Source organism: Leiobunum rupestre, chromosome 1, assembly GCF_980474605.1.
Source record: "Leiobunum rupestre chromosome 1, qqLeiRupe1.1.hap1, whole genome shotgun sequence".
Classification (NCBI taxonomy): domain Eukaryota; kingdom Metazoa; phylum Arthropoda; class Arachnida; order Opiliones; family Sclerosomatidae; genus Leiobunum; species Leiobunum rupestre.
The window spans coordinates 73054768-73060767 of NC_143384.1; the positions used below are offsets into that span (position 1 = coordinate 73054768).

The 6000-nt window shown below is 28.9% G+C and overlaps 2 non-coding genes across 2 annotated transcripts; both read left to right on the forward strand.

The window, feature by feature from the left end:
• Window positions 1-3303: 3303 nt before the first annotated feature.
• On the forward strand, window positions 3304-3527 carry LOC149966330 (small nucleolar RNA U3). Its single transcript, XR_016474030.1, has one exon. It is a non-coding gene; the product is annotated as a small nucleolar RNA U3 (small nucleolar RNA).
• A 1434-nt stretch (window positions 3528-4961) lies between these two features.
• On the forward strand, window positions 4962-5185 carry LOC149966331 (small nucleolar RNA U3). The gene has a single exon (XR_016474124.1). It is a non-coding gene; the product is annotated as a small nucleolar RNA U3 (small nucleolar RNA).
• Window positions 5186-6000: the final 815 nt, after the last annotated feature.

A 6000-nucleotide genomic window follows, 5' to 3' on the forward strand; every position in this document is an offset into this window, starting at 1 on the left:
TTCAAAAATATGTTATTTCGATTTTTTTAATTTTGTTTATTAATTAATTGGTGGGGAGTTTCTAAGCTGCTGAGTTTAGTAGGATATCCCCTAAAAAGCTACCATCCCTCTGATTATTTTTACTTTTTTTCTAATTTATATTGAAATTAATAGATTAAATTAAAATTAATGATACCATGCAATTGTCCGAACTTGGTATGATTTTCTGAAAATTTCTACTCACAAGGAGACGACCAGAGTTGTAGCGCACCGATTTTGTTCAAACTCGGGGTTTTCGTAGATCTTCGTGTAACTCGAAAAACCTTAAAGGGAAATGTCTTCATAGGCAACCGTTTTGCCATGGAAACCAAAATGGGTTTTGACAACACAAAATGGAAATTTTCCCATTGAATATATCATGGGAAAAATTTTAATAAATTTCGAACTTTTTCATTATTTTTTTTATTTATATTTTCTATTTTTAGTATTTTCAAAAATTTAAATTTTTACCCTTAAAATTGGTCAGATTCCCATGTTATTTTCAATGGGAAAATATCTATATTGGGTTCTCAAAAACATTTTTGGTTGCCATGGCAAAACGGTTGCCTATGGAGACATTGCCCTTTAGGGTTTTTTGAGTTACACGAAGGTCTAGCAAACCGCCGCGTTTGAACAAAATCGGTGTGTTACACCTCGGGTCGTCTCTTTGTCAGTTCAGAAATTTAGTTCATGCAGTCACAGTAATCATTTCACAATTTGAAATTTCCTTTTCAAAAAGTTAGTAATTAAGCAAAATAGTTAGAACGTTCTAACTTTCAAAGTTCAAAATTGTTTTAACAATTACTTACACATTTTCAGTTGACAAATTTAGATCAACAATCACATTGATAATTTAGTAAATCAGCAAGTAAAGCTAATCGTAGCTTTGTAGCTTAGCTATTCAGAAATTTATCTGACTATTAAATCCCAAAATATTTATAGCAAGTTATATTTGCTATAAATTAGGTATTTTTAGATAGGTTTTCGTAATTGAACTTCGAAAATGATATGGCAACATCTCGTTTTTGTAACTTTTGCAAAAAGACTTTTTTCAAACGGGATTCGTGTGCAATCTATCCACATTCATACATTTTTCATACAAATTTGTAGGAGATCTGAGGAAATAATTAAAAGTTAAGATATGTCCAAAATATGTCCGCTGCTCTGATTTCTATGGATGTATTTTATCAATCTCGAAGATAATCAACAACTGTAATAATTATATGAAATTTTGGGATAGTTTTACTTAATTTTGCAATAAAAAGGAAACTTTTGTACCTTTCTTTATCGTTTAATCGAAATTAATATTTTGAAAAGTCAATTAATTAATTATTAATGTGTATATTAATTAGACATATGTATGTACACACCAAATTCATTATGTAATATTATATATGTATTTTATGACAATGTATATATTAATTAAAATATCTCTATTACACAATAATACTTACACTAACCACAATATAGAGGTCACGAAGGAAGCCAAAGGTCAAAGCAGAGTTATAAGGTAAGAAAAAAAAAGCTACACAAAATATAACGGTAAAAATACAGATGGTAGGTTAGACGGTGGCTGTAGTATTTATGGGTTAGTTAGTGATGTCAACACCAGGTGGCGTAGCTATCGGGGACTTTCTCGGTGGTCGCAAATCGGCCGGCCAGTATTCCAGCGCGTCGTAAAACATAAACGCGCTACCTAGATATTGTGCGCGCCGTCAAAAAGAACACCTCCACTTACTTCTTTTCTTTTTTTACTCGTTTTCAGGGTTATTTACGACCTTACGGATTGTGTTTCAAGATGCTGACAGTTATTGTTGAAATTCTTAAACCTTAAAATTGCTTTAAATTAGGTCTAATTTTGCCCTACTAGCGCCTGTAGAAGTGTTTCACACGCGCAACACCAGTGTACAGGAAGAAGATAGCCATCGGGGGATTAGGAGCGTTTTGTCTAGATATAATTCGAAAAAATATTTAACTCGAAATATTTGCGTTAAAATTATTTATGTAGATTTAATTAAAGTTTGAAACTTCAGCATGAATTTTCGATTGGAATTGATCACTTTTAGAAATTCTTAAAAATTCAAAGGTTAGAGTTAAACTTATTCAAACCCACCCTTCGAGTCATTTCACGGGTTTAAACATCCAATCCCAATTTCATTGCTCAGAAAAGCTCTAGCAATCCAAAGTAATTTTTACTATTTAACATTTTAATGTGAAATTAAAAATTAAGACATTGTATTTTATAATAATAATAATAATAATAATAATAATAATAGTAATAATAATAATAATAATAATTATTATTATTACCAAATGAGTCTTTGGGGTCGTTCACAAAATTACCTAAAGCTAAAAATCAACTTTTTCGACTCTTGTCTACAAAAGTAGTAACAATTAGAAAGACATTCGATATACTAAACTATGTAACAAATATTCTGCCCTATCATCAATAATTTCCCATAAAAAGCTCAAAATTATGAAATTACATTGAAAATAACTATTTTTCATTGTTTTAGAAAACTAACCTTTTACGTACCTCAAAAAAATTGGCTGTAAAACCACCTCAATTATATTAGCACCGCAAACCTTAAAAGTATTAAATATATGTAAATACTAAGCCTAATTATTTATAAAAACTAATCATACTATCACAACTGAGAAAAATAAGTACTAGATTTATTAATTTAAATAAAGAATAAATATTCTCCCTCACCTTTCTCATAATTTAAACTAACCTAAAAATTTACTCATTTTTCATTAGGTTTATGATAGTATTTATAAAAGTTAATAATTTAATGATATTATATAATTATTCATATATTTTATTAATATATTTAATTTAATAAAAGACAGTAATTTTAAACATATTTGGCTGAAAGTTTTTTAATCGCTTAAAGAGAGTATGAACTAAAAAATAATAATTTAATTAAACTAAATTAAATTAAATTAAAATTAAGTTAAACCCCACAACGACTGATGTTTAAAGTAACGTATGATTCTAAATTCTGTTAGAGCTGGTGCCAATCGATAAACAGAACTTAACAGTCGTATGTATTTTCTTAGATTTAGAATCTATTATTTAATATTAACGGTTATAATTATATATTTATTTATTATTTAATTTAATTTTAAAGGATTCCCCTTATTATTAAAGCAATTACTAATGTACAATAAAATATCGTGATTTTGGTTTAAAAATAAATTAAATTGAATTTTGGCAAGGTCATTTAGTTAGTCTAAGGTTATCTCTTTTCCGATTTATGTTATCTCGAAAGAAGTTTAATCAAGATCATACTTCAAGGGATCATTCCTATAGTTGAATTTCTCGAATTTGTTCATCCAAATTCGAGGTCCCATCAACCACGAGGATGAGCTTCACGATCCTTTCCTGAGCGGGAAGCGGAGATCGATTATTCCCCGATTTATCGGGGAGTGTCTTTCTCATTGATGATCGTTCCACTTTCGATCTCGTATCGATTGTCGGAGGGAGAGGATCGAAGCTGAGTGGCTTTTAAATATAGCTAAATATAAATCTCTACATCCTTTACCTAACCAAAATGACGGTATTTAACTGCCCGAAGACATATGAAACGAAGTTAATGAGACCACCAAAATAAAATCGAAATACATTTTGATAGATTCATTAATCAAGAAAACCTATATCACTCGTTAGATTTGTAGAGTACCTAAAATATTTCGTTAATTTAAACTATATTTATATTAACAGCTCAAATTTTAAATTTATGGCCCGAACCAAGCCCGCAGAAAGATGGCAAATTAATTTTATACGAAGACAACAAGTTCGTTAGTTTTGGCAGTAATCCAAATTAGTCAACCCCAAACAAATCAGCTATTTTTACCAAAATTGAATTAACTGCTCAAACTTTTAAATTATGTTTGTAATCATCCGAAAATGAAATGAACTTTTCATTAAAATCTTAAAAGGTAAATAGAAATATCAGAGTTTGAGCTCTATAGTTTATATTTCCGTGCCCCCTTTTCTGTTAAGATGTCCAGTGGTACACCCTCCCCACTTCCGTTTGCTGTTGAACAAATACAACAAATATTATTCAATTCCCTAGAAATCATATTGAACTTTCGAGAAATCTTATTCAATTTTAAAGAAATCTTATTCAATTCTCTAAGAATCTAATTTAGTTCTCAACGTATCTTATTCAATTCTCTAGAAACCTTATTCAATTCTTTAGAAGTCTTATTCAATTCTTTACAAGTCTTATTCAATTCTTTAGAAGTCTTATTCAATTCTTTACAAGTCTTATTCAATTCTTTAGAAGTCTTATTCAATTCTTTAGAAGTCTTATTCAATTCTTTAGAAGTCTTATTCAATTCTTTAGAAGTCTTATTCAATTCTTTAGAAGTCTTATTCAATTCTTTAGAAGTCTTATTCAATTCTTTAGAAGTCTTACTCAATTCTCTAGAAATCTTAAGCTATTATATCTGTACTTTTTATAATTATAATTTATTATACCGGTTTTCTGTGAACAATAAGAATTTTATTTTGTTATTTTATTAAGTTAAGTTTTATTTAAGATGTTGATTTAATAAAAAAAAGTTTATGGACATTTTTATTTAGTGTACATAATGTCGGTGAAAACAAATGTGAATAAAACCGTTTTCTGAAATAGATAAGATTGTTTCTTTATCATCTTTCTTTATTTGGCAGTCGTATGTACTATCTTAGTATGCACTCTATTTGGATTAGGTTTATAATCTATGTATTTCAATTTTGGCGGTTGTAATTATTCATTTATTTATTTTATAATTTCAAAGGATTCTCGTTACTATTATAGACAGTATTAATGAATGCTAAAATTATAATTATCTTCGTTTACAAATAGTTTAAATTGAATTTTCGCAAAGTCATTTAGTTAGTCTGAGGTTATCTCTTTTCCTATTTACCTTATCTCGAAAGAAGTTTAATCAAGATCATACTTCAAGGGATCATTACTACAGTTGATCTTCTCGAATTTGTTCATCCAAATTCGAGGCCCCATCAACCACGAGGATGAGCTTCACGATCCTCTCCTGAGCGGGAAGCGGAGATCGATCATTTCCCGATTTATCGGGGAGTGTCTATCTCATTGATGATCGTTCCACTTTCGATCTCGTATCGATTGTCGGAGGGAGAGGATCGAAGCTGAGTGGCTTCTTAATTCAATTCAAATGTAATATCCTAACAAGCTAATAAAGTTAACTGTTTGCGATACAGATTGACTACTGAATAAAAATATTAATTAAATGTGTTTTGAATTAATTAATTTAGAGGGTAAATTTACCATAAAATAAATAATTAAAATATAACTTATATTTTATTTTATAATTTAGTATAATACGTCTTAGATTTTAAGAGAATATATGATTAATACTTATTAAATTTACTCAAAAAATCTTTGCTCGACTTTATTAAATTTACTCTAAAAATCTTTGCTCGACTTTATTGATTTTAATTAAGCAAACATTGGCACGATTTTATTAAATTTAATTAAGTAAAAATTGGCACGATTTTATCGCGTAGTCCTATCCTTAATGAAAATGGTAGTGATGAAATTCACACCCGAATTTTAATCAAAATTATGACTGCAGGTCGAATTATATACCAATTAACTTAATATCCCCACAAAATAAATTTCAATTTCGATGGATTCATTAATCAATTTAATCAAGCGCAAGAAAACCTGTTGGCGAAACTCGTAGGATATTACGTGACTCAAATTTTAGTTATGTGGCATACTTAATCATCCGAAAATAAATAGTGTTTCGAATACATAATCTACGTTGCTTTAAAGCTTTTAAGCTTGATCGATACAAAGCTTTCAGGAAACAACCGATTTTATTATCTTTACTGACAAAATTTCTGTTGATGTTGATGCTGATCAATTGAAAACATTAAAAAAAATTTAAATTGTTACAATGAAATCTCAAGCTGGTAACTTTATCGTTCTACCGTGGCGGCATCTGTCT